Source organism: Taeniopygia guttata, chromosome Z, assembly GCF_048771995.1.
Source record: "Taeniopygia guttata chromosome Z, bTaeGut7.mat, whole genome shotgun sequence".
NCBI classification, from domain to species: Eukaryota; Metazoa; Chordata; class Aves; order Passeriformes; family Estrildidae; genus Taeniopygia; species Taeniopygia guttata.
The window spans coordinates 2,332,196-2,359,968 of record NC_133063.1 but is presented as its reverse complement, the minus strand read 5'-3'; positions in this window follow the sequence as shown (position 1 = coordinate 2,359,968).

The following is a 27,773-nucleotide window of genomic DNA, read 5'->3' as shown; positions in this document are numbered from 1 at the left end:
TGCCCTGAGAGTCCCAGGGGAGCCCTCCAAACTGACATCAGGAACCTGGACTGGTGAGTTTTCTTTCCCAGGGAAAAGAGCCGATGTTTGCGCTCCGAGTCCTGTGGTCCGGAGCGGGCAGCTGAGTGCAAAAAATCCGAACATCGAAGGATAAGTCCCAGAAAGGAGCTGCCCCCACCTCATACTTGTGCTGCCCTGACAGTCCCAGGGGAGCCCTACAAACTGACATCAGGAACCTGGTCTGGTGAGTTTTTTTCCCAGGGAAAAGAGCCAATGTTTGCGCTCCGAGTGCTGTGGCCCTGACCGGCAGCTGACCGCACAAATTCCGAACATCGAAGTATAAGTCCCAGACAGGAGCTGCCCCCACCTCATACTTGTGCTGCCCTGACAGTCCCAGGGGAGCCCTACAAACTGACATCAGGAACCTGGACTGGTGAGTTTTCTTTCCCAGGGAAAAGAGCCAATGTTTGCGCTCCGAGTCCTGTGGCCCTCAGCCGGCAGCTTACTGCAAAAAATCGGAACATCGAAGGATAAGTCCCAGACAGGAGCTGCCCCCACCTCATACTTGTGCTGCCCTGAGAGTCCAAAAAGAGCTCTACAAACTGACATCAGTAACCTGGACTGGTGAGTTTTCTTTCCCAGGGAAAAGAGCCGATGTTTGCGCTCCGAGTCCTGTGACCCTGAGCCGGCAGCTGACTGCAAAAAATCCGAACATCGAAGGATAAGTCCCAGACAGGAGCTGCCCCCACCTCATACTTGTGCTGCCCTGCGAGTCCAAAAAGAGCCCTACAAACTGACATCAGGAACCTGGACTGGTGAGTTTTCTTTCCCAGGGAAAAGAACCGATGTTTGCGCTCCGAGTCCTGTGGCCCTGAGCCGGCAGCTGACCGCACAAATTCCGAACATCGAAGTATAAGTCCCAGACAGGAGCTGCCCCCACCTCATACTTGTGCTGCCCTGACAGTCCCAGGGGAGCCCTACAAACTGACATCAGGAACCTGGACTGGTGAGTTTTCTTTCCCAGGGAAAAGAGCCAATGTTTGCGCTCAGAGTCCTGTGGCCCTGAGCCGGCAGCTTACTGCAAAAAATCCGAACATCGAAGGATAAGTCCCAGACAGGAGCTGCCCCCACCTCATACTTGTGCTGCCCTGAGAGTCCAAAAAGAGCTCTACAAACTGACATCAGTAACCTGGACTGGTGAGTTTTCTTTCCCAGGGAAAAGAGCCGATGTTTGCGCTCCGAGTCCTGTGGCCCTGAGCCGGCAGCTGACTGCAAAAAATCCGAACATCGAAGGATAAGTCCCAGACAGGAGCTGCCCCCATCTCATACTTGTGCTGCCCTGAGAGTCCAAAAAGAGCCCTACAAACTGACATCAGGAACCTGGACTGGTGAGTTTTCTTTCCCAGGGAAAAGAGCCGATGTTTGCGCCCCGAGTCCTGTGGCCCTGAGCGGGCAGCTGAATGCAAAAAATCCGAACATCGAAGGATAAGTCCCAGACAGGAGCTGCCCCCACCTCATACTTGTGCTGTCCTGAGAGTCCAAAAAGAGCCCTACAAACTGACATCAGGCATCTGGATGGTGAGTTTTCTTTCCCAGGGAAAAGAGCCGATGTTTGCGCTCCGACTCCTGTGGCCCTGAGCCGGCAGCTGACCGCAAAAAATCCGAACAACGAAGGATAAGTCCCAGACAGGAGCTGCCCCCTCCTCATACTTGTGCTGCCCTGAGAGTCCCAGGGGAGCCCTCCAAATTGACATCAGGAACCTGGACTGGTGAGTTTTCTTTCCCAGGGAAAAGAGCCGATGTTTGCGCTCCGAGTCCTGTGGTCCGGAGCGGGCAGCTGAGTGCAAAAAATCCGAACATCGAAGGATAAGTCCCAGACAGGATCTGCCCCCACCTCATACTTGTGCTGCCCTGACAGTCCCAGGGGAGCCCTACAAACTGACATCAGGAACCTGGACTGGTGAGTTTTCTTTCCCAGGGAAAAGAGCCGATGTTTGCGCTCCGAGTCCTGTGGCCCTGAGCGGGCAGCTGACCGCAGAAATTCCGAACATCGAAGGATAAGTCCCAGAAAGGAGCTGCCCCCACCTCATACTGGTGCTGCCCTGACAGTCCCAGGGGAGCCCTACAAACTGACATCAGGAACCTGGACTGGTGAGCTTTCTTTCCCAGGGAAAAGAGCCGATGTTTGCGATCCGACTCCTGTGGCCCTGAGCCGGCAGCTGACTGCAATAAATCGGAACATCGAAGGATAAGTCCCAGACAGGAGCTGCCCCCACCTCATACTTGTGCTGCCCTGCGAGTCCAAAAAGAGCCCTACAAACTGACATCAGGAACCTGGACTGGTGAGTTTTCTTTCCCAGGGAAAAGAACCGATGTTTGCGCTCCGAGTCCTGGGGCCCTGAGCCGGCAGCTCAGTGCAAAAAATCCGAACATCGAAGGATAAGTCCCAGACAGGAGCTGCCCCCACCTCATAATTGTGCTGCCCTGAGAGTTCCAGGGGAGCCCTACAAACTGACATCAGGAACCTGGACTGGTGAGTTTTCTTTCCCAGGGAAAAGAGCCGATGTTTGCGCTCCGAGTCCTGTGACCCTGAGCCGGCAGCTGACTGCAATAAATCGGAACATCGAAGGATAAGTCCCAGACAGGAGCTGCCCCCACCTCATACTTGTGCTGCCCTGACAGTCCCAGGGGAGCCCTACAAACTGACATCAGGAACCTGGACTGGTGAGTTTTCTTTCCCAGGGAAAAGAGCCGATGTTTGCGCTCCGAGTCCTGTGACCCTGAGCCGGCAGCTGACTGCAATAAATCGGAACATCGAAGGATAAGTCCCAGACAGGAGCTGCCCCCACCTCATACTTGTGCTGCCCTGCGAGTCCAAAAAGAGCCCTACAAACTGACATCAGGAACCTGGACTGGTGAGTTTTCTTTCCCAGGGAAAAGAACCGATGTTTGCGCTCCGAGTCCTGTGGCCCTGAGCCGGCAGCTGACTGCAAAAAATCCGAACATCAAAGGATAAGTCCCAGACAGGAGCTGCCCCCACCTCATAATTGTGCTGCCCTGAGAGTCCCAGGGGAGCCCTCCAAACTGACATCAGGAACCTGGACTGGTGAGTTTTCTTTCCCAGGGAAAAGAGCCAATGTTTGCGCTCCGAGTCCTGTGGTCCGGAGCGGGCAGCTGAGTGCAAAAAATCCGAACATCGAAGGATAAGTCCCAGAAAGGAGCTGCCCCCACCTCATACTTGTGCTGCCCTGACAGTCCCAGGGGAGCCCTACAAACTGACATCAGGAACCTGGACTGGTGAGTTTTCTTTCCCAGGGAAAAGAGCCAATGTTTGCGCTCCGAGTCCTGTGGCCCTCAGCCGGCAGCTTACTGCAAAAAATCGGAACATCGAAGGATAAGTCCCAGACAGGAGCTGCCCCCACCTCATACTTGTGCTGCCCAGAGAGTCCAAAAAGAGCTCTACAAACTGACATCAGTAACCTGGACTGGTGAGTTTTCTTTCCCAGGGAAAAGAGCCGATGTTTGCGCTCCGAGTCCTGTGGCCCTGAGCCGGCAGCTGACTGCAAAAAATCCGAACATCGAAGGATAAGTCCCAGACAGGAGCTGCCCCCATCTCATACTTGTGCTGCCCTGAGAGTCCAAAAAGAGCCCTACAAACTGACATCAGGAACCTGGACTGGTGAGTTTTCTTTCCCAGGGAAAAGAGCCGATGTTTGCGCCCCGAGTCCTGTGGCCCTGAGCGGGCAGCTGAATGCAAAAAATCCGAACATCGAAGGATAAGTCCCAGACAGGAGCTGCCCCCACCTCATACTTGTGCTTTCCTGAGAGTCCAAAAAGAGCCCTACAAACTGACATCAGGCATCTGGATGGTGAGTTTTCTTTCCCAGGGAAAAGAGCCGATGTTTGCGCTCCGACTCCTGTGGCCCTGAGCCGGCAGCTGACCGCAAAAAATCCGAACAACGAAGGATAAGTCCCAGACAGGATCTGCCCCCACCTCATACTTGTGCTGCCCTGACAGTCCCAGGGGAGCCCTACAAACTGACATCAGGAACCTGGACTGGTGAGTTTTCTTTCCCAGGGAAAAGAGCCGATGTTTGCGCTCCGACTCCTGTGGCCCTGAGCGGGCAGCTGACCGCAGAAATTCCGAACATCGAAGGATAAGTCCCAGAAAGGAGCTGCCCCCACCTCATACTTGTGCTGCCCTGACAGTCCCAGGGGAGCCCTACAAACTGACATCAGGAACCTGGACTGGTGAGTTTTCTTTCCCAGGGAAAAGAGCCGATGTTTGCGCCCCGAGTCCTGTGGCCCTGAGCCGGCAGCTGAATGCAAAAAATCCGAACATCGAAGGATAAGTCCCAGACAGGAGCTGCCCCCACCTCATACTTGTGCTGTCCTGAGAGTCCAAAAAGAGCCCTACAAACTGACATCAGGCATCTGGATGGTGAGTTTTCTTTCCCAGGGAAAAGAGCCGATGTTTGCGCTCCGACTCCTGTGGCCCTGAGACGACTGCTGACTGCAAAAAATCGGAACATCGAAGGATAAGTCCCAGACAGGAGCTGCCCCCACCTCATACTTGTGCTGCCCTGACAGTCCCAGGGGAGCCCTACAAACTGACATCAGGAACCTGGACTGGTGAGTTTTCTTTCCCAGGGAAAAGAGCCGATGTTTGCGCCCCGAGTCCTGTGGCCCTGAGCGGGCAGCTGAATGCAATAAATCGGAACATCGAAGGATAAGTCCCAGACAGGAGCTGCCCCCACCTCATACTTGTGCTGTCCTGAGAGTCCAAAAAGAGCTCTACAAACTGACATCAGGAACCTGGATGGTGAGTTTTCTTTCCCAGGGAAAAGAGCCGATGTTTGCGCTCCGACTCCTGTGGCCCTGAGCCGGCAGCTGACCGCAAAAAATCCGAACATCGAAGGATAAGTCCCAGACAGGAGCTGCCCCCACCTCATACTTGTGCTGTCCTGAGAGTCCAAAACGAGCCCTACAAACTGACATCAGGCGCCTGGATGGTGAGTTTTCTTTCCCAGGGAAAAGAGCCGATGTTTGCGCTCCGACTCCTGTGGCCCTGAGCCGGCAGCTGACCGCAGAAATTCCGAACATCGAAGGATAAGTCCCAGAAAGGAGCTGCCCCCACCTCATACTTGTGCTGCCCTGACAGTCCCAGGGGAGCCCTACAAACTGACATCAGGAACCTGGACTGGTGAGTTTTCTTTCCCAGGGAAAAGAGCCGATGTTTGCGCTCCGAGTCCTGTGGCCGTGAGCATGCAGCTGACTGCAAAAAATCCGAACATCGAAGGATAAGTCCCAGACAGGATCTGCCCCCACCTCATACTTGTGCTACCCTGACAGTCCCAGGGGAGCCCTACAAACTGACATGAGGAACCTGGACTGGTGAGTTTTCTTTCCCAGGGAAAAGAGCCGATGTTTGCGCTCCGAGTCCTGTGGCCCTGAGCCGGCAGCTGACTGCATAAAATCGGAACATCGAAGGATAAGTCCCAGAAAGGAGCTGCCCCCACCTCATACTTGTGCTGCCCGGACAGTCCCAGGGGAGCCCTACAAACTGACATCAGGAACCTGGACTGGTGAGCTTTCTTTCCCAGGGAAAAGAGCCGATGTTTGCGATCCGACTCCTGTGGCCCTGAGCCGGCAGCTGACTGCAATAAATCGGAACATCGAAGGATAAGTCCCAGACAGGAGCTGCCCCCACCTCATACTTGTGCTGCCCTGCGAGTCCAAAAAGAGCCCTACAAACTGACATCAGGAACCTGGACTGGTGAGTTTTCTTTCCCAGGGAAAAGAACTGATGTTTGCGCTCCGAATCCTGGGGCCCTGAGCCGGCAGCTGACTGCAAAAAATCCGAACATCGAAGGATAAGTCCCAGACAGGAGCTGCCCCCACCTCATACTTGTGCTGCCCTGAGAGTTCCAGGGGAGCCTTACAAACTGACATCAGGAACCTGGATGGTGAGTTTTCTTTCCCAGGGAAAAGAGCCGATGTTTGCGCTCCGACTCCTGTGGCCCTGAGCGGGCAGCTGAGCGCAAAAAATCCGAACATCGAAGGATAAGTCCCAGACAGGAGCTGCCCCCACCTCATACTTGTGCTGCCCTGACAGTCCCAGGGGAGCCCTCCAAACTGACATCAGGAACCTGGACTGGTGAGTTTTCTTTCCCAGGGAAAAGAGCCGATGTTTGCGCTCCGAGTCCTGTGGCCCTGAGCCGGCAGCTGACTGCAAAAAATCGGAATATCGAAGGATAAGTCCCAGACAGGAGCTGCCCCCACCTCATACTTGTGCTGCCCTGACAGTCCCAGGGGAGCCCTACAAAATGAAATCAGGAACCTGGACTGCTGAGTTTTCTTTCCCAGGGAAAAGAGCCGATGTTTGCGCTCCGAGTCCTGTGGTCCGGAGCGGGCAGCTGAGTGCAAAATATCCGAACATCGAAGGATAAGTCCCAGACAGGAGCTGCCCCCATCTCATACTTGTGCTGCCCTGAGAGTCCAAAAAGAGCCCTACAAACTGACATCAGGAACCTGGACTGGTGAGTTTTCTTTCTCAGGGAAAAGAGCCGATGTTTGCGCCCCGAGTCCTGTGGCCCTGAGCGGGCAGCTGAATGCAAAAAATCCGAACATCGAAGGATAAGTCCCAGACAGGAGCTGCCCCCACCTCATACTTGTGCTGCCCTGAGAGTTCCAGGGGAGCCCTACAAGCTGACATCAGGAACCTGGATGGTGAGTTTTCTTTCCCAGGGAAAAGAGCCGATGTTTGCGCTCCGACTCCTGTGGCCCTGAGCGGGCAGCTGAGTGCAAAAAATCCGAACATCGAAGGATAAGTCCCAGACAGGAGCTGCCCCCACCTCATACTTGTGCTGTCCTGAGAGTCCAAAAAGAGCCCTACAAACTGACATCAGGCGCCTGTATGGTGAGTTTTCTTTCCCAGGGAAAAGAGCCGATGTTTGCGCTCCGACTCCTGTGGCCCTGAGCCGGCAGCTGACCGCAGAAATTCCCAACATCGAAGGATAAGTCCCAGAAAGGAGCTGCCCCCACCTCATACTTGTGCTGCCCTGACAGTCCCAGGGGAGCCCTACAAACTGACATCAGGAACCTGGACTGGTGAGTTTTGTTTCCCAGGGAAAAGAGCCGATGTTTGCGCTCCGAGTCCTGTGGCCGTGAGCATGCAGCTGACTGCAAAAAATCCGAACATCGAAGGATAAGTCCCAGACAGGAGCTGCCCCTACCTCATACTTGTGCTGCCCTGACAGTCCCAGTGGAGCCCTCCAAACTGACATCAGGAACCTGGACTGGTGAGTTTTCTTTCCCAGGGAAAAGAGCCGATGTTTGCGCTCCGAGTCCTGTGGCCCTGAGCGGGCAGCTGAATGCAAAAAATCCGAACATCGAAGGATAAGTCCCAGACAGGAGCTGCCCCCATCTCATACTTGTGCTGCCCTGACAGTCCCAGGGGAGCCCTACAAACTGACATCAGGAACCTGGACTGGTGAGTTTTCTTTCCCAGGGAAAAGAGCCGATATTTTCGCTCCGAGTCCTGTGGCCCTGAGCGGGCAGCTGAGTTCAAAAAATCCGAACATCGAAGGATAAGTCCCAGACAGGATCTGCCCCCACCTCATACTTGTGCTACCCTGACAGTCCCAGGGGAGCCCTACAAACTGACATCAGGAACCTGGACTGGTGAGTTTTCTTTCCCAGGGAAAAGAGCCGATGTTTGCGCTCCGAGTAGTGTGGCCCTGAGCCGGCAGCTGACTGCATAAAATCGGAACATCGAAGTATAAGTCCCAGAAAGGAGCTGCCCCCACCTCATACTTGTGCTGCCCTGAGAGTTCCAGGGGAGCCTTACAAACTGACATCAGGAACCTGGATGGTGAGTTTTCTTTCCCAGGGAAAAGAGCCGATGTTTGCGCTCCGACTCCTGTGGCCCTGAGCGGGCAGCTGAGTGCAAAAAATCCGAACATCGAAGGATAAGTCCCAGACAGGAGCTGCCCCCACCTCATACTTGTGCTGCCCTGAGAGTCCCAGGGGAGCCCTCCAAACTGACATCAGGAACCTGGGCTGGTGAGTTTTCTTTCCCAGGGAAAAGAGCCGATGTTTGCGCTCCGACTCCTGTGGCCCTGAGCCGGCAGCTGACTGCAAAAAATCGGAATATCGAAGGATAAGTCCCAGACAGGAGCTGCCCCCACCTCATACTTGTGCTGCCCTGACAGTCCCAGGGGAGCCCTACAAAATGACATCAGGAACCTGGACTGCTGAGTTTTCTTTCCCAGGGAAAAGAGCCGATGTTTGCGCTCCGAGTCCTGTGGTCCGGAGCGGGCAGCTGACTGCAAAAAATCCGAACATTGAAGGATAAGTCCCAGACAGGAGCTGCCCCCATCTCATACTTGTGCTGCCCTGAGAGTCCAACAAGAGCCCTACAAACTGACATCAGGAACCTGGACTGGTGAGTTTTCTTTCCCAGGGAAAAGAGCCGATGTTTGCGCCCCGAGTCCTGTGGCCCTGAGCGGGCAGCTGAATGCAAAAAATCCGAACATCGAAGGATAAGTCCCAGAAAGGAGCTGCCCCCACCTCATACTTGTGCTGCCCTGACAGTCCCAGGGGAGCCCTACAAACTGACATCAGGAACCTGGACTGGTGAGTTTTCTTTCCCAGGGAAAAGAGCCGATATTTTCGCTCCGAGTCCTGTGGCCCTGAGCCGGCAGCTGAGTTCAAAAAATCCGAACATCGAAGGATAAGTCCCAGACAGGAGCTGCCCCCACCTCATACTTGTGCTGCCCTGAGAGTTCCAGGGGAGCCCTACAAGCTGACATCAGGAACCTGGATGGTGAGTTTTCTTTCCCAGGGAAAAGAGCCGATGTTTGCGCTCCGACTCCTGTGGCCCTGAGCGGGCAGCTGAGTGCAAAAAATCCGAACATCGAAGGATAAGTCCCAGAAAGGAGCTGCCCCCACCTCATACTTGTGCTGCCCTGACAGTCCCAGGGGAGCCCTACAAACTGACATCAGGAACCTGGACTGGTGAGTTTTCTTTCCCAGGGAAAAGAGCCAATGTTTGCGCTCTGAGTCCTCTGGCCCTGAGCCGGCAGCTGACCGCACAAATTCCGAACATCGAAGTATAAGTCCCAGACAGGAGCTGCCCCCACCTCATACTTGTGCTGCCCTGACAGTCCCAGGGGAGCCCTACAAATTGACATCAGGAACCTGGACTGGTGAGTTTTCTTTCCCAGGGAAAAGAGCCGATGTTTGCGCTTCGAGTCCTGTGGCCCTGAGCCGGCAGCTGACTGCAAAAAATCGGAATATCGAAGGATAAGTCCCAGACAGGAGCTGCCCCCACCTCATACTTGTGCTGCCCTGACAGTCCAAAAAGAGCTCTACAAACTGACATCAGGAACCTGGACTGGTGAGTTTTCTTTCCCAGGGAAAAGAGCCGATGTTTGCGCTCCGAGTCCTGTGGCCCTGAGCGGGCAGCTGAGTGCAAAAAATCCGAACATCGAAGGATAAGTCCCAGACAGGAGCTGCCCCCATCTCATACTTGTGCTGCCCTGAGAGTCCAAAAAGAGCCCTACAAACTGACATCAGGAACCTGGACTGCTGAGTTTTCTTTCCCAGGGAAAAGAGCCGATGTTTGCGCTCCGACTCCTGTGGCCCTGAGCGGGCAGCTGACCGCAGAAATTCGAAACATCGAAGGATAAGTCCCAGAAAGGAGCTGCCCCCACCTCATACTTCTGCTGCCCTGACAGTCCCAGGGGAGCCCTACAAACTGACATCAGGAACCTGGACTGGTGAGTTTTCTTTCCCAGGGAAAAGAGCCAATGTTTGCGCTCCGAGTCCTGTGGCCCTGAGCCGGCAGCTGACCTCACAAATTCCGAACATCGAAGGATAAGTCCCAGACAGGAGCTGCCCCCACCTCATACTTGTGCTGCCCTGACAGTCCCAGGGGAGCCCTACAAACTGACATCAGGAACCTGGACTGGTGAGTTTTCTTTCCCAGGGAAAAGCACCGATGTTTGCGCTCCGAGTCCTGGGGCCCTGAGCCGGCAGCTGACCGCAAAAAATCCGAACATCGAAGGATAAGTCCCAGACAGGAGCTGCCCCCACCTCATACTTGTGCTGCCCTGAGAGTTCCAGGGGAGCCCTACAAGCTGACATGAGGAACCTGGATGGTGAGTTTTCTTTCCCAGGGAAAAGAGCCGATGTTTGCGCTCCGAGTCCTGTGGCCCTGAGCGGGCAGCTGAATGCAAAAAATCCGAACATCGAAGGATAAGTCCCAGACAGGAGCTGCCCCCACCTCATACTTGTGCTGCCCTGAGAGTCCAAAAAGAGCTCTACAAACTGACATCAGGAACCTGGACTGGTGAGTTTTCTTTCCCAGGGAAAAGAGCCGATGTTTGCGCTCCGACTCCTGTGGCCCTGAGCGGGCAGCTGAGTGCAAAAATCCGAATATCGAAGGATAAGTCCCAGACAGGAGCTGCCCCCACCTCATACTTGTGCTGCCCTGAGAGTCCCAGGGGAGCCCTACAAACTGACATCAGGAACCTGGACTGGTGAGTTTTCTTTCCCAGGGAAAAGAGCCGATGTTTGCGCTCCGACTCCTGTGGCCATGAGCCGGCAGCTGACCGCAAAAAATCCGAACATCGAAGGATAAGTCCCAGACAGGAGCTGCCCCCTCCTCATACTTGTGCTGCCCTGACAGTCCCAGGGGAGCCCTACAAACTGACATCAGGAACCTGGACTGGTGAGTTTTCTTTCCCAGGGAAAAGAGCCGATGTTTGCGCTCCGAGTTCTGTCGCCCTGAGCCGGCAGTTGAGTGCAAAAAATCCGAACATCGAAGGATAAGTTCCAGACAGGAGCTGCCCCCACCTCATACTTGTGCTGTCCTGAGAGTCCAAAAAGAGCCCTACAAACTGACATCAGGAACCTGGATGGTGAGTTTTCTTTCCCAGGGAAAAGAGCCGATGTTTGCACTCCGAGTCCTGTGGCCCTGAGCGGGCAGCTGACCGCACAAATTCCGAACATCGAAGGATAAGTCCCAGACAGGAGCTGCCCCCACCTCATACTTGTGCTGTCCTGAGAGTCCAAAAAGAGCCCTACAAACTGACATCAGGCGCCTGTATGGTGAGTTTTCTTTCCCAGGGAAAAGAGCCGATGTTTGCGCTCCGACTCCTGTGGCCCTGAGCCGGCAGCTGACCGCAGAAATTCCCAACATCGAAGGATAAGTCCCAGAAAGGAGCTGCCCCCACCTCATACTTGTGCTGCCCTGACAGTCCCAGGGGAGCCCTAAGCCCTACAAACTGACATCAGGAACCTGGACTGGTGAGTTTTGTTTCCCAGGGAAAAGAGCCGATGTTTGCGCTCCGAGTCCTGTGGCCGTGAGCATGCAGCTGACTGCAAAAAATCCGAACATCGAAGGATAAGTCCCAGACAGGAGCTGCCCCTACCTCATACTTGTGCTGCCCTGACAGTCCCAGTGGAGCCCTCCAAACTGACATCAGGAACCTGGACTGGTGAGTTTTCTTTCCCAGGGAAAAGAGCCGATGTTTGCGCTCCGAGTCCTGTGGCCCTGAGCGGGCAGCTGAATGCAAAAAATCCGAACATCGAAGGATAAGTCCCAGACAGGAGCTGCCCCCATCTCATACTTGTGCTGCCCTGACAGTCCCAGGGGAGCCCTACAAACTGACATCAGGAACCTGGACTGGTGAGTTTTCTTTCCCAGGGAAAAGAGCCGATATTTTCGCTCCGAGTCCTGTGGCCCTGAGCGGGCAGCTGAGTTCAAAAAATCCGAACATCGAAGGATAAGTCCCAGACAGGATCTGCCCCCACCTCATACTTGTGCTACCCTGACAGTCCCAGGGGAGCCCTACAAACTGACATCAGGAACCTGGACTGGTGAGTTTTCTTTCCCAGGGAAAAGAGCCGATGTTTGCGCTCCGAGTAGTGTGGCCCTGAGCCGGCAGCTGACTGCATAAAATCGGAACATCGAAGTATAAGTCCCAGAAAGGAGCTGCCCCCACCTCATACTTGTGCTGCCCTGAGAGTTCCAGGGGAGCCTTACAAACTGACATCAGGAACCTGGATGGTGAGTTTTCTTTCCCAGGGAAAAGAGCCGATGTTTGCGCTCCGACTCCTGTGGCCCTGAGCGGGCAGCTGAGTGCAAAAAATCCGAACATCGAAGGATAAGTCCCAGACAGGAGCTGCCCCCACCTCATACTTGTGCTGCCCTGAGAGTCCCAGGGGAGCCCTCCAAACTGACATCAGGAACCTGGGCTGGTGAGTTTTCTTTCCCAGGGAAAAGAGCCGATGTTTGCGCTCCGACTCCTGTGGCCCTGAGCCGGCAGCTGACTGCAAAAAATCGGAATATCGAAGGATAAGTCCCAGACAGGAGCTGCCCCCACCTCATACTTGTGCTGCCCTGACAGTCCCAGGGGAGCCCTACAAAATGACATCAGGAACCTGGACTGCTGAGTTTTCTTTCCCAGGGAAAAGAGCCGATGTTTGCGCTCCGAGTCCTGTGGTCCGGAGCGGGCAGCTGACTGCAAAAAATCCGAACATTGAAGGATAAGTCCCAGACAGGAGCTGCCCCCATCTCATACTTGTGCTGCCCTGAGAGTCCAACAAGAGCCCTACAAACTGACATCAGGAACCTGGACTGGTGAGTTTTCTTTCCCAGGGAAAAGAGCCGATGTTTGCGCCCCGAGTCCTGTGGCCCTGAGCCGGCAGCTGAATGCAAAAAATCCGAACATCGAAGGATAAGTCCCAGAAAGGAGCTGCCCCCACCTCATACTTGTGCTGCCCTGACAGTCCCAGGGGAGCCCTACAAACTGACATCAGGAACCTGGACTGGTGAGTTTTCTTTCCCAGGGAAAAGAGCCGATATTTTCGCTCCGAGTCCTGTGGCCCTGAGCCGGCAGCTGAGTTCAAAAAATCCGAACATCGAAGGATAAGTCCCAGACAGGAGCTGCCCCCACCTCATACTTGTGCTGCCCTGAGAGTTCCAGGGGAGCCCTACAAGCTGACATCAGGAACCTGGATGGTGAGTTTTCTTTCCCAGGGAAAAGAGCCGATGTTTGCGCTCCGACTCCTGTGGCCCTGAGCGGGCAGCTGAGTGCAAAAAATCCGAACATCGAAGGATAAGTCCCAGAAAGGAGCTGCCCCCACCTCATACTTGTGCTGCCCTGACAGTCCCAGGGGAGCCCTACAAATTGACATCAGGAACCTGGACTGGTGAGTTTTCTTTCCCAGGGAAAAGAGCCGATGTTTGCGCTTCGAGTCCTGTGGCCCTGAGCCGGCAGCTGACTGCAAAAAATCGGAATATCGAAGGATAAGTCCCAGACAGGAGCTGCCCCCACCTCATACTTGTGCTGCCCTGACAGTCCAAAAAGAGCTCTACAAACTGACATCAGGAACCTGGACTGGTGAGTTTTCTTTCCCAGGGAAAAGAGCCGATGTTTGCGCTCCGAGTCCTGTGGCCCTGAGCGGGCAGCTGAGTGCAAAAAATCCGAACATCGAAGGATAAGTCCCAGACAGGAGCTGCCCCCATCTCATACTTGTGCTGCCCTGAGAGTCCAAAAAGAGCCCTACAAACTGACATCAGGAACCTGGACTGGTGAGTTTTCTTTCCCAGGGAAAAGAGCCGATGTTTGCGCTCCGACTCCTGTGGCCCTGAGCGGGCAGCTGACCGCAGAAATTCGAAACATCGAAGGATAAGTCCCAGAAAGGAGCTGCCCCCACCTCATACTGGTGCTGCCCTGACAGTCCCAGGGGAGCCCTACAAACTGACATCAGGAACCTGGACTGGTGAGTTTTCTTTCCCAGGGAAAAGAGCCAATGTTTGCGCTCCGAGTCCTGTGGCCCTGAGCCGGCAGCTGACCTCACAAATTCCGAACATCGAAGGATAAGTCCCAGACAGGAGCTGCCCCCACCTCATACTTGTGCTGCCCTGACAGTCCCAGGGGAGCCCTACAAACTGACATCAGGAACCTGGACTGGTGAGTTTTCTTTCCCAGGGAAAAGCACCGATGTTTGCGCTCCGAGTCCTGGGGCCCTGAGCCGGCAGCTGACCGCAAAAAATCCGAACATCGAAGGATAAGTCCCAGACAGGAGCTGCCCCCACCTCATACTTGTGCTGCCCTGAGAGTTCCAGGGGAGCCCTACAAGCTGACATGAGGAACCTGGATGGTGAGTTTTCTTTCCCAGGGAAAAGAGCCGATGTTTGCGCTCCGAGTCCTGTGGCCCTGAGCGGGCAGCTGAATGCAAAAAATCCGAACATCGAAGGATAAGTCCCAGACAGGAGCTGCCCCCACCTCATACTTGTGCTGCCCTGAGAGTCCAAAAAGAGCTCTACAAACTGACATCAGGAACCTGGACTGGTGAGTTTTCTTTCCCAGGGAAAAGAGCCGATGTTTGCGCTCCGACTCCTGTGGCCCTGAGCGGGCAGCTGAGTGCAAAAATCCGAATATCGAAGGATAAGTCCCAGACAGGAGCTGCCCCCACCTCATACTTGTGCTGCCCTGAGAGTCCCAGGGGAGCCCTACAAACTGACATCAGGAACCTGGACTGGTGAGTTTTCTTTCCCAGGGAAAAGAGACGATGTTTGCGCTCCGACTCCTGTGGCCATGAGCCGGCAGCTGACCGCAAAAAATCCGAACATCGAAGGATAAGTCCCAGACAGGAGCTGCCCCCTCCTCATACTTGTGCTGCCCTGACAGTCCCAGGGGAGCCCTACAAACTGACATCAGGAACCTGGACTGGTGAGTTTTCTTTCCCAGGGAAAAGAGCCGATGTTTGCGCTCCGAGTTCTGTCGCCCTGAGCCGGCAGTTGAGTGCAAAAAATCCGAACATCGAAGGATAAGTTCCAGACAGGAGCTGCCCCCACCTCATACTTGTGCTGTCCTGAGAGTCCAAAAAGAGCCCTACAAACTGACATCAGGAACCTGGATGGTGAGTTTTCTTTCCCAGGGAAAAGAGCCGATGTTTGCACTCCGAGTCCTGTGGCCCTGAGCGGGCAGCTGACCGCACAAATTCCGAACATCGAAGGATAAGTCCCAGAAAGGAGCTGCCCCCACCTCATACTTGAGCTGCCCTGACAGTCTCAGGGGAGCCCTACAAACGGACATCAGGAACCTGGACTGGTGAGTTTTCTTTCCCAGGGAAAAGAGCCGATATTTTCGCTCCGAGTCCTGTGGCCCTGAGCCGGCAGCTGAGTTCAAAAAATCCGAACATCGAAGGATAAGTCCCAGACAGGAGCTGCCCCCAACTCATACTTGTGCTGCCCTGAGAGTTCCAGGGGAGCCCTACAAGCTGACATCAGGAACCTGGATGGTGAGTTTTCTTTTCCAGGGAAAAGAGCCGATGTTTGCGCTCCGACTCCTGTGGCCCTGAGCGGGCAGCTGAGTGCAAAAAATCCGAACATCGAAGGATAAGTCCCAGACAGGAGCTGCCCCCATCTCATACTTGTGCTGCCCTGAGAGTCCAAAAAGAGCCCTACAAACTGACATCAGGAACCTGGACTGGTGAGTTTTCTTTCCCAGGGAAAAGAGCCGATGTTTGCGCTCCGACTCCTGTGGCCCTGAGCGGGCAGCTGACCGCAGAAATTCCGAACATCGAAGGATAAGTCCCAGAAAGGAGCTGCCCCCACCTCATACTTCTGCTGCCCTGACAGTCCCAGGGGAGCCCTACAAACTGACATCAGGAACCTGGACTGGTGAGTTTTCTTTCCCAGGGAAAAGAGCCAATGTTTGCGCTCCGAGTCCTGTGGCCCTGAGCCGGCAGCTGACCTCACAAATTCCGAACATCGAAGGATAAGTCCCAGACAGGAGCTGCCCCCACCTCATACTTGTGCTGCCCTGACAGTCCCAGGGGAGCCCTACAAACTGACATCAGGAACCTGGACTGGTGAGTTTTCTTTCCCAGGGAAAAGCACCGATGTTTGCGCTCCGAGTCCTGGGGCCCTGAGCCGGCAGCTGACCGCAAAAAATCCGAACATCGAAGGATAAGTCCCAGACAGGAGCTGCCCCCACCTCATACTTGTGCTGCCCTGAGAGTTCCAGGGGAGCCCTACAAGCTGACATGAGGAACCTGGATGGTGAGTTTTCTTTCCCAGGGAAAAGAGCCGATGTTTGCGCTCCGAGTCCTGTGGCCCTGAGCGGGCAGCTGAGTGCAAAAAATCCGAACATCGAAGGATAAGTCCCAGACAGGAGCTGCCCCCACCTCATACTTGTGCTGCCCTGAGAGTCCAAAAAGAGCTCTACAAACTGACATCAGGAACCTGGACTGGTGAGTTTTCTTTCCCAGGGAAAAGAGCCGATGTTTGCGCTCCGACTCCTGTGGCCCTGAGCGGGCAGCTGAGTGCAAAAATCCGAATATCGAAGGATAAGTCCCAGACAGGAGCTGCCCCCACCTCATACTTGTGCTGCCCTGAGAGTCCCAGGGGAGCCCTACAAACTGACATCAGGAACCTGGACTGGTGAGTTTTCTTTCCCTGGGAAAAGAGACGCTGTTTGCGCTCCGACTCCTGTGGCCCTGAGCCGGCAGCTGACCGCAAAAAATCCGAACATCGAAGGATAAGTCCCAGACAGGAGCTGCCCCCTCCTCATACTTGTGCTGCCCTGACAGTCCCAGGGGAGCCCTACAAACTGACATCAGGAACCTGGACTGGTGAGTTTTCTTTCCCAGGGAAAAGAGCCGATGTTTGCACTCCGAGTCCTGTGGCCCTGAGCGGGCAGCTGACCGCACAAATTCCGAACATCGAAGGATAAGTCCCAGAAAGGAGCTGCCCCCACCTCATACTTGTGCTGCCCTGACAGTCCCAGGGGAGCCCTACAAACTGACATCAGGAACCTGGACTGGTGAGGTATCTTTCCCAGGGAAAAGAGACGATGTTTGCGCTCCGAGTCCTGTGGCCGTGAGCATGCAGCTGACTGCAAAAAATCCGAACATCGAAGGATAAGTCCCGGACAGGAGCTGCCCCTACCTCATACTTGTGCTGCCCTGACAGTCCCAGGGGAGCCCTCCAAACTGACATCAGGAACCTGGACTGGTGAGTTTTCTTTCCCAGGGAAAAGAGCCGCTGTTTGCGCTCCGAGTCCTGTGGCCCTGAGCGGACAGCTGACTGCAAAAAATCCGAACATCGAAGGATAAGTCCCAGACAGGATCTGCCCCCCCCTCATACTTGTGCTGCCCTGACAGTCCCAGGGGAGCCCTACAAACTGACATCAGGAGCCTGGACTGGTGAGTTTTCTTTCCTAGGGAAAAGAGCCGATGTTTGCGCTCCGAGTCCTGTGGCCCGGAGCCGGCAGGTGACCGCACAAATTCCGAACATCGAAGGATAAGTCCCAGACAGGAGCTGCCCCCACCTCATACTTGTGCTGCCCTGACAGTCCCAGGGGAGCCCTACAAACTGACATCAGGAACCTGGACTGGTGAGTTTTCTTTCCCAGGGAAAAGAGCCGATGTTTGCGCTCCGAGTCCTGTGGCCCTGAGCCGGCAGCTGACTGCAAAAAATCGGAACATCGAAGGATAAGTCCCAGACAGGAGCTGCCCCCACCTCATACTTGTGCTGCCCTGCGAGTCCAAAAAGAGCTCTACAAACTGACATCAGGAACCTGGACTGGTGAGTTTTCTTTCCCAGGGAAAAGAGCCGATGTTTGCGCTCCGAGTCCTGTGGCCCTGAGCGGGCAACTGACTGCAAAAAATCGGAACATCGAAGGATAAGTCCCAGAGAGGAGCTGCCCCCACCTCATACTTGTGCTGCCCTGAGAGTCCAAAAAGAGCCCTACAAACTGACATCAGGAACCTGGACTGGTGAGTTTTCTTTCCCAGGGAAAAGAGCCGATGTTTGCGCTCTGAGTCCTGTGGTCCTGAGCGGGCAGCTGAGTGCAAAAAATCCGAACATCGAAGGATAAGTCCCAGAAAGGAGCTGCCCCCACCTCATACTTGTGCTGCCCTGACAGTCCCAGGGGAGCCCTACAAACTGACATCAGGAACCTGGACTGGTGAGTTTTCTTTCCCAGGGAAAAGAGCCGATGTTTTCTCTTCGAGTCCTGTGGCCCTGAGCGGGCAGCTGAGTGCAAAAAATCCGAACATCGAGGGATAAGTCCCAGACAGGATTTGCCCCCACCTCATACTTGTGCTGCCCTGACAGTCCCAGGGGAGCCCTACAAACTGACATCAGGAACCTGGACTGGTGAGTTTTTTTTCCCAGGGAAAAGAGCCGATGTTTGCGCTCCGAGTCCTGTGGCCCTGAGCCGGCAGCTGACTGCAAAAAATCGGAACATCGAAGGATAAGTCCCAGACAGGAGCTGCCCCCTCCTCATACTTGTGCTGCCCTGACAGTCCCAGGGGAGCCCTACAAACTGACATCAGGAACCTGGGCTGGTGAGTTTTCTTTCCCAGGTTAAAGAGCCGATGTTTGCGCTCCGAGTCCTGTGGCCCTTAGCGGGCAGCTGACTGAAAAAAATCAGAACTTCTGATCTCTACAGCGGGGTGCCTGACCCCTGCCAGGGTTCCAGGGCGGCGAGAGCCCTACAAAGCCCTGGATTCCCAGACAGTGTCACAAAGGGTCCTGGGGCTGAGGGTGGTAGAGTGGGTGGGGGTAGCTGAGAGGCAGAAAGGGTCTGCAGGAATAAAAAGGCGGCACAGGGACACTGAGAGGCTGCGGTGCGGGAATGGAGGGTGACACAAGGAGGCTGAGAGGCAGAAGGGTCTGTAGGAGTAAAAAGGGAGGCACAGGGACACTGAGAGGCTGCAATGGGGAGCTTGAGGGTGACACAAGGAGGCTGAGAGGCAGAAGGGGTCTGTAGGAGTAAAAAGGGGGGCACAGGGACACTGAGAGGCTGCAATGGGGAGCTGGAGGGTGACACAAGGAGGCTAAGAGGCAGAAGGGGTCTGTAGGAGTAAAAAGGGGAGCACAGGGACACTGAGAGGCTGCAATGGGGAGCTGGAGGGTGACACATGGAGCCTGAGAGGCAAGGGGTGCCTTGAGGGAGAAAGTGGAGGGTGCCTGAGGGTGACAGGTGAACAAGCCCTAAGCTCACCCCAAACAGCACCCCAAGAACACCAGTTTTCCCCAGCAGCAGCTGCAGGCAGTGACCCTAATGCTGGGACAGCCCCAGAACCCTCCCAGCAGCTGCAGGCAGTGACTTTAATTAAAAGGCATGGATGGTGTCTGGGACTGAGCACTTTTTAAGGTATTTTTTAAAGTGTTTTTAAAGGGTGTTTGAGGGGTTTTCTCACAGAAGCTCTTGAGGAACTTTCTGGGAGGTTTTAGGCTACTTCTAGGGTATTTTCAGGGTTTTTAAAAGATTTATTTAAGGTGCTTCAAGGGCTTTCTTAGTACTAATTAGAATTTCTATGGGTTTTTTTTCTGGGGTGTTCTTGGGGCTTTTTTAAGACTATTTAAAAATTTTTAGGGCTTTTTTAGGACTATTGGGGGTATGTGGAGGACTCTTAGGACCAGAGTATTTTTAGGTTTTTTGAGGGAAGTTTTATGGGTTTTAGGGTCTTATCAGTCTGTTTTAAGGATTTTGGGGCTATTTTTAGAGCTCTTTTAGGAATGTTTAGGGATTTTTAAAGGTTCTTTGGGGATTTTTAGGGGTGGTTTAGGGTTTTTTTAAAGTAGGGTAATTTTATTGTATTTTAAGGGTATTCTGAGCCTATTTTTATGATTTTGTGGGGTTTTTAGGACATAGCGAGGATGAGGGTGTTTTTAGGGCATTTTAATGTTTTTTTAGGGTCTTTTCATGGCATAGAGGCTGAGGGGCAGCTTGAGGGGCACTGTGGGGGTTTGAGGGTGACAGAGGCTGGGAGCTGAGGGAGGAACAGGGGGAGGGGACAGTGGGTGACACAGGGAGATGCTGAGGGGGACAGGGGCAGCTGGAGGGTGACACAGAGAAGCAGCTGTCATTTCCCTGAAGAGTTTTCTTCTGTATCCAGCCCATTATTCCCCTTGAACTCAAATCAGAGGAGCCAAACAGCCACAGCTGCTCTGAATCAGCCCAATCAGGGGTATATTAACCCCAGCCTTTGCTAAGAGGCTTCATTTTGTCTTTGGGATCCACTGGGGTAAGTGCTCTCCTCTCATTTTTGTGAAGAGGCTCTTTCAGCTTATCTCTGTTTGTTCTCTGCAGGTGTTTTGGGCTTCTAATGCAACAGAGGCTTTGAAGATACTGTGAGGAAAACAACACTGAACACAGGTAGTATTTAAATTCATGACTTGGGGTTGTGCATTCAGGGGTGGTGCTTTTGTAATCTCTAATTTTTTTTTTTTTTTTTTTTTTTTAGGAGGAGTGCAACTTCCTGTAATTCCAGGTTGTGTCGAGTACAGCATTTTTTCAGCAGAGTGATCATGTTCCAAAAGAGATCTGCCCTGTGTCAAAGATGATGTCTGAGATTGAGGCTTCAGGTGAGTTGAGGATTGGGACTAGGAGTGGGAGAGTGAGCAGGGTACCAAGTTAAGAGTTATCATGGTGGGGTTTTGCAGGCAGTAGGGTGAGAAATGGTGTCTATTTGCAAGGCTTTTCACAAGTATAGCAGAGGCATCCGTGTGTCATACAGCACACAAGCTCATCCACTGAACTCACAGAAATGCCATGTAACTTTGCCTCTCTAAACCAGGTGCTACTCATAATAACAGCCAAACCTTAGACTAGGGATGGAACTGGAGACTTGAGCACCCAAGCACACTCAGGAGAGGATAAGTATCTGACTTGCTGGGATTTGGCCCACATAACACTAAACTCAACCATTGATTTTCCTGTTCTTTATTCTAGCTGAATAAGAGGCCAACAGGAGATCCCCTCCGAGGCAGACTCATTTCAGGTCCAACGTGGATTCGCATTTCCAGTCATCCAAAAGATAAGTTGGGTCCATGGCCTGGGGATGGGAGTAGTGGCCCCCTTTGGCAGCCGATGGGGATTTGAATCCCCAGATATGTGCAAGATAAATCAAGAGCTACAACCCACAGAGGGGATGGAAGCGAAGTGCCAGGTTGGGACTCCCCAGGAGGGGTTTTTGAGTCAGTTTTAGAGATGAGGATGTCCAAGAAGTGTCTCCTTAGGCCAGCTAAAGGAAAAGTGTCTGTTTTGATCACAGTGCCGGGGTGCGCAGGGCAGAGCAGTTCCGGTGTGTGTCCTGTCACTTGTCTCTGGTGCACTCTGTGTTCTTTGGGTCTCCCAGTCCTTTCTTCTTGTGGAAAGCTCTCTCTCCCTGTCTTGTCCCCTCGTTTCTCACGTCCTGTGTCACGGGTGTCTGCACATATTTGTCCCGGAGCTGCTCTGCCCTGCTGCATAGCCTGTAATAGCACAAGTCCTGGGGACTTGAAATTAGTAATGCAGGGTGCAGCTGGGCTCCAGATTTTATTAGGAGATTGACATAACATGTTTGGTACTGTTAAGTTGTCCTGTAGAGGTTTGACATTAGTCCTAACTTCCTTTCAGATGCAGACAGTTCAAATCAGTGCCAGAGGGCCACAGTTCTGGGTGCAGAACTTCCCATGAGCTGGTCAGTCATTGTTTGCATTTACAGGGGAAGCATAAATGGTGAATCTGTTACAGCCCTGTTCTGTGCCTTTATTTTTAGGAGGTCCAGGCAGATAGCAGCAGTCAAAGCCCAGTGTGCCAGGTGAGCACTGGAGAGAAGCAGTTGTTCTTGCTAAGGTTTCAGTTTTTGGTGCAACTGTAATCATCCATTCTTGTTTTTGTGCTTTAGGGAATCCACTGGGAGTATGCTAAGCCCCTGTCAGCAGCTGGCTGATGGACTGGGTTTGCTGCACTTATGAGCCCTCTGGAAGTATTACAGGATCCTGTGATGAAGCCTACTGATTTTGCATTTCAAGGTCCCATCCTGGTAGCCCAGAGCAGTGGCCAAGGAGTTGTGGTGAGTCGGGGAGGTAGGGAGGAGGAGTGAGAGTCCTCTCGAGTTTCAGCAATGCCATGTCACCCTTTCTCCACTTAATCTAGGTGTACCCTGAGATGATGCTGTCGGCCTCCAAGCACGCCTGCGGTGTGTGGCCCGACCATTCTGAGGAGAATGGTGAGTAGCAGAATTGTCAGGTTTTGGCCATTGTGCTGTTACGGTTGTGCACTGATGTTTGGTTTTCTTTGTCTTGGCAGACCAAGAGAGAACAGTCTGGTGACAACTGGAGTTTCCCAGACAGGCAGGAGGCCTCGTTCTGCACCCGATGGAGATTTGGATCCCCAGATATATGCCAGATAAGTCAAGGGCTACAACCCACAGAGGGCATGGAAGCGAGGTGCCAGGTTGGGAGTCCCCAGGAGGGGTTTTTGAGTCAGTCTTGGATACGGGGATGTCTAAGAAGCGTCTCCTTAGGCCAGCTGAAGGGAAAGTGTCTGTTTTGATCACAGTGCTGAGGTGCGCAGGGCAGAGCAGTTCTGGTGTGTGTTCTGTCACTTGTCTCTGGTGCACTCTGTGTTCTTTGGGTCTCTCAGTCCTTTCTTCTCCTCAAAAGCTCTCCCTCCCTGTTCTGTCTCCTGGTTTGTCATGTCCTGTCCTGTGTCACGGGTGTCTGCACATATTTGTACCGGAGCTGCTCTGCCCTGCTGTGTAGCCTGTAATAGCACAAGTCCTGGGGACTTGAAATTAGTAATGCAGGGTGCAGCTGGGCTCCAGATTTTATTAGGAGATTGACATAACATGTTTGGTACTGTTAAGTTGTCCTGTAGAGGTTTGACATTAGTCCTAACTTCCTTTCAGATGCAGACAGTACAAATCGGTGGCAAAGGGCACCAGTCCTGGATGAGGAACTTCCCATGAGCTGGTCAGTCATTGTTTGCATTTACAGGGGAAGCATAAATGGTGAATCTGTTACAGCCCTGTTCTGTGCCTTTATTTTTAGGAGGTCCAGGCAGATAGCAGCAGTCAAAGCCCAGTGTGCCAGGTGAGCACTGGAGAGAAGCAGTTGTTCTTGCTAAGGTTTCAGTTTTTGGTGCAACTGTAATCATCCATTCTTGTTTTTGTGCTTTAGGGAATCCACTGGGAGTATGCTAAGCCCCTGTCAGCAGCTGGCTGATGGACTGGGTTTGCTGCACTTATGAGCCCTCTGGAAGTATTACAGGATCCTGTGATGAAGCCTACTGATTTTGCATTTCAAGGTCCCATCCTGGTAGCCCAGAGCAGTGGCCAAGGAGTTGTGGTGAGTCGGGGAGGTAGGGAGGAGGAGTGAGAGTCCTCTCGAGTTTCAGCATTGTCTCCCCTTAACGTAGGTGTGCCCTGCAATGATGGCGTCAGAATCCAAGCACACCCGGAGCGTGCAGGCCCAGAACCCGGGCATTCTGAGGAGGATGGTGAGTAGCAGAATTATCAGGTTTTGGCCCATGTGCTGTTACGTCTGTGCACTGATGTTTGGTTTTCATTCTCTTGGCAGGCCAAGAAGTGACAGCTGGAACTTACCAGACAGGCAGACGGCCTTCTTCTGCAGCCAACAGGGATTTGCATCCCCAGATATGTGCAAGATAAGTCAAGGGCTACAACCCACAGAGGGCATGGAAGCGAGGTGCCAGGTTGGGACTCCCCAGGAGGGGTTTTTCAGTTAGTTTTGGAGATGAGGATGTCCAAGAAGTGTCTTCTTAGGCCAGCTAAAGGAAAAGTGTCTCTTTTGATCACAGTGCCGGGGTGCGCAGGGCAGAGCAGTTCCGGTGTGTGTCCTGTCACTTGTCTCTGGTGCACTCTGTGTTCTTTGGGTCTCCCAGTCCTTTCTTCTTGTGGAAAGCTCTCTCTCCCTGTCTTGTCCCCTCGTTTCTCACGTCCTGTGTCACGGGTGTCTGCACATATTTGTCCCGGAGCTGCTCTGCCCTGCTGCATAGCCTGTAATAGCACAAGTCCTGTGGACTTGAAATTGGTAATGCAGGGTGTATTTGGGCTCTAGCTTGTGTCCATTGTTTGCCCTAACATTTTTGGTGCTGTTAAGTTGCCCTGCAGCTGTTTCACACTAGTCCTAACATCCTTTCAGATGCAGACAGTTCAAATAAGTGGCAGAAGGCCCCAGTGCTGGGTGAGGGTGTTGCCATGAGCAGGTCAGTCATTGTTTGCATTTGCAAGGGAAGCCTAAATGGTTACTGTGTTACAGCAGTGTTCTTTGCCTTTTTTTTTGGAGGTCCAGGCAGATAGCAGCAGTGAAGGCCCAGTGTGCCAGGTGAGCAGTGGACAGAAGCAGTTGTTCTTGCTCAGGTCTCAATGTTTGGTGCAACTCTAAGCATCCATTCTTGTTTGTGTGCTTTAGGGAAGCCACTTGGAGTATGCCAAGCTCCTCTCACCAGCTGGCCGATGGACTTCCTGCGCTTGTGAGTCCTCTGGAAGTATTTCAGGACTCTTGAGATGAAGCCTTGAAATTTTGTATTTCAAGATGGCATCCGGGTAGCCTTTGGCAATGGCCAAGGAGCTGTGGTGAGACGCCGAGATAGAGAGGGGGAGCCAAGGTCCACTTTGGTTTCAGCAGTGCTGAGTCACTTTGTCTCTTCTTAACCCAGGCAGACGATGAGAGATGACGATGGCAGCCTCTGAGCATTGCCAAAGTGTGGGGCCCGAGCAACCAGGCATTCGTACGAGATCGGTGAGTAGCAGAATTGCTGGGTTTTGTCCATTGTGCAGATAAGATCATGCAGTGATGTTTGGTGTCCTTGATTGTAGCTGAGCACGGGACTACAGCCCGGTGACCATAGGACATTCCCAGCAGACGAGGCAGCCTCCATTAAAAAGCGACATGGATTCTCATCCCCAGATGCCCAAGAGATAAGTCGAGGGCTAGGGCCCACGGAGGGGACAAAAGTGAGGTGGTGGGAGGGCCTTTTAAATCAGCTCTGGGGGTGGGGATGTTTGAGAAGTGTCCCTTTAGGCCACCTGAAGGGAAAATGCTTCTTTTGATCACAGTGCTGAGGTGCGCAGGGCAGAGCAGTTCCGGTGTGTGTCCTGTCACTTGTCTCTGGTGCACTCTGTGTTCTTTGGGTCTCCGAGTCCTTTCTTCTTGTCGAAAGCTCTCGCTCCCTGTCCTGTCCCCTCGATTGTCATGTCCTGTCCTGTGTCACGGGTGTCTGCACATATTTGTCCTGGAGCTGCTCTGCCCTGCTGCCTAGGCCGTAATAGCACAAGTCCTGGGGACTTGAAATTGGTAATGCAGGGTGTATTTGGGCTCTAGTTTTTATTTGTTGATTGCCCTAACATTTTTGGTTCTATTAAGTTGTCCTGCAGCTGTTTCACACTAGTCCTAACTTCCTTTCAGATGCAGACAGTTCAAATAAGTGGCAGAGAGCCCCAGTGCTCAGTGAGGGTGTTGCCATGAGCAGGTCAGTCATTGTTTGCATTTGCAGGGGAAGCCTGAATGGTGACTGTTACAGCAGTGTTCTTTGACTTCATTTTTAGGAGGTCCAGGCAGATAGCAGCAGTGAAGGCCCAGTGTGCCAGGTGAGCAGTGGACAGAAGCAGTTGTTCTTGCTCAGGTCTCAATGTTTGGTGCAACTCTAAGCATCCATTCTTGTTTTTGTGCTTTAGGGAATCATCTCAGTGTGCGCATACCTTTGTCACCAACTGGCTGAAGGACCAGGTTTCATGCACTTGTGATCTCGCTGGAAGCATTGCAGGACCCTGTGATGGACCTTCCAGTTTTGCATTTCAAGGCCCCATCCTGGTAGCCCAGAGGAATGGCTGAGCAGTTGCAGTGAGTCGGGGAGGTAGGGAGGAGGAGTGAGAGTCCACTTGTGTTTCAGCAATGCCATGTTGCCTTGTCTTCACTTAACCTAGGTGTACCCTGCAATGACGGCGTCAGAATCCAAGCATGCCCGAATTGTGCTGGCCCAGAACCCGGGCATTCTGAGGAGGATGGTGAGTAGCAGAATTATCAGTTTTTGCTCGATGTACTGTTAAGACTGTGCACTGATATTTGGTTTTCTTTCTCTTGGCAGACCAAGAAGTGACAGCTATAACTTACCAGGCAGGCAGACGGCGTCCTTCTGCAGCCAACAGGGATTTGCATCCCCAGATGTGTGCAAGATAAGTGGAGGGTCATGACCCACAGAGGGGATAAAAGCAGGGTGCTGGGTTGGGCCTTTCTAGAAGGGCTTTTGATGTCCAAGAAGCGTATACTTAGTCCACCTAAAGGGAAAGTGTCTGTTTTAATCACAGTGCTGAGGTGCGCAGGGCAGAGCAGTTCTGGTGTGTTTCCTGTCACTTGTCTCTGGTGCACTCTGTGTTCTTTGGGTCTCTGAGTCCTTTCTTCTTGTCGAAAGCTCTCGCTCCCTGTCCTGTCCCCTCGATGGTCATGTCCTGTCCTGTGTCACGGGTGTCTGCACGTATTTGTCCCGGAGCTGCTCTGCCCTGCTGCCTAGCCTGTAATAGCACAAGTCCTGTGGACTTGAAATTGGTAATGCAGGGTGTATTTGGTCTCTAGCTGTTGCTTGTGTCCATTGTTTGCCCTAACATTTTTGGTGCTGTTAAGTTGTCCTGCAGCTGTTTCACACTAGTCCTAACATCCTTTCAGATGCAGACAGTTCAAATAAGTGGCACAGAGCCCCAGTGCTGGGTGAGGGTGTTGCCATGAGCAGGTCAGTCATTGTTTGCATTTGCAAGGGAAGCCTAAATGGTTACTGTGTTACAGCAGTGTTCTTTGCCTTTTTTTTAGGAGGTCCAGGCAGATAGCAGCAGTGAAGGCCCAGTGTGCCAGGTGAGCAGTGGACAGAAGCAGTTGTTCTTGCTCAGGTCTCAATGTTTGGTGCAACTCTAAGCATCCATTCTTGTTTGTGTGCTTTAGGGAAGCCACTTGGAGTATGCCAAGCTCCTCTCACCAGCTGGCCGATGGACTTCCTGCGCTTGTGAGTCCTCTGGAAGTATTTCAGGACTCTTGAGATGAAGCCTTGAAATTTTGTATTTCAAGATGGCATCCGGGTAGCCTTTGGCAATGGCCAAGGAGCTGTGGTGAGACGCCGAGATAGAGAGGGGGAGCCAAGGTCCACTTTGGTTTCAGCAGTGCTGAGTCACTTTGTCTCTTCTTAACCCAGGCAGACGATGAGAGATGACGATGGCAGCCTCTGAGCATTGCCAAAGTGTGGGGCCCGAGCAACCAGGCATTCGTACGAGATCGGTGAGTAGCAGAATTGCTGGGTTTTGTCCATTGTGCAGATAAGATCATGCAGTGATGTTTGGTGTCCTTGATTGTAGCTGAGCACGGGACTACAGCCCGGTGACCATAGGACATTCCCAGCAGACAAGGCAGCCTCCATTAAAAAGCGACATGGATTCTCATCCCCAGATGCCCAAGAGATAAGTCGAGGGCTAGGGCCCACGGAGGGGACAAAAGTGAGGTGGTGGGAGGGCCTTTTAAATCAGCTCTGGGGGTGGGGATGTTTGAGAAGTGTCCCTTTAGGCCACCTGAAGGGAAAATGCTTCTTTTGATCACAGTGCTGAGGTGCGCAGGGCAGAGCAGTTCCGGTGTGTGTCCTGTCACTTGTCTCTGGTGCACTCTGTGTTCTTTGGGTCTCCGAGTCCTTTCTTCTTGTCGAAAGCTCTCGCTCCCTGTCCTGTCCCCTCGATTGTCATGTCCTGTCCTGTGTCACGGGTGTCTGCACATATTTGTCCTGGAGCTGCTCTGCCCTGCTGCCTAGGCCGTAATAGCACAAGTCCTGTGGACTTGAAATTGGTAATGCAGGGTGTATTTGGGCTCTAGCTGTTGCTTGTGTCCATTGTTTGCCCTAACATTTTTGGTGCTGTTAAGTTGTCCTGCAGCTGTTTCACACTAGTCCTAACATCCTTTCAGATGCAGACAGTTCAAATAA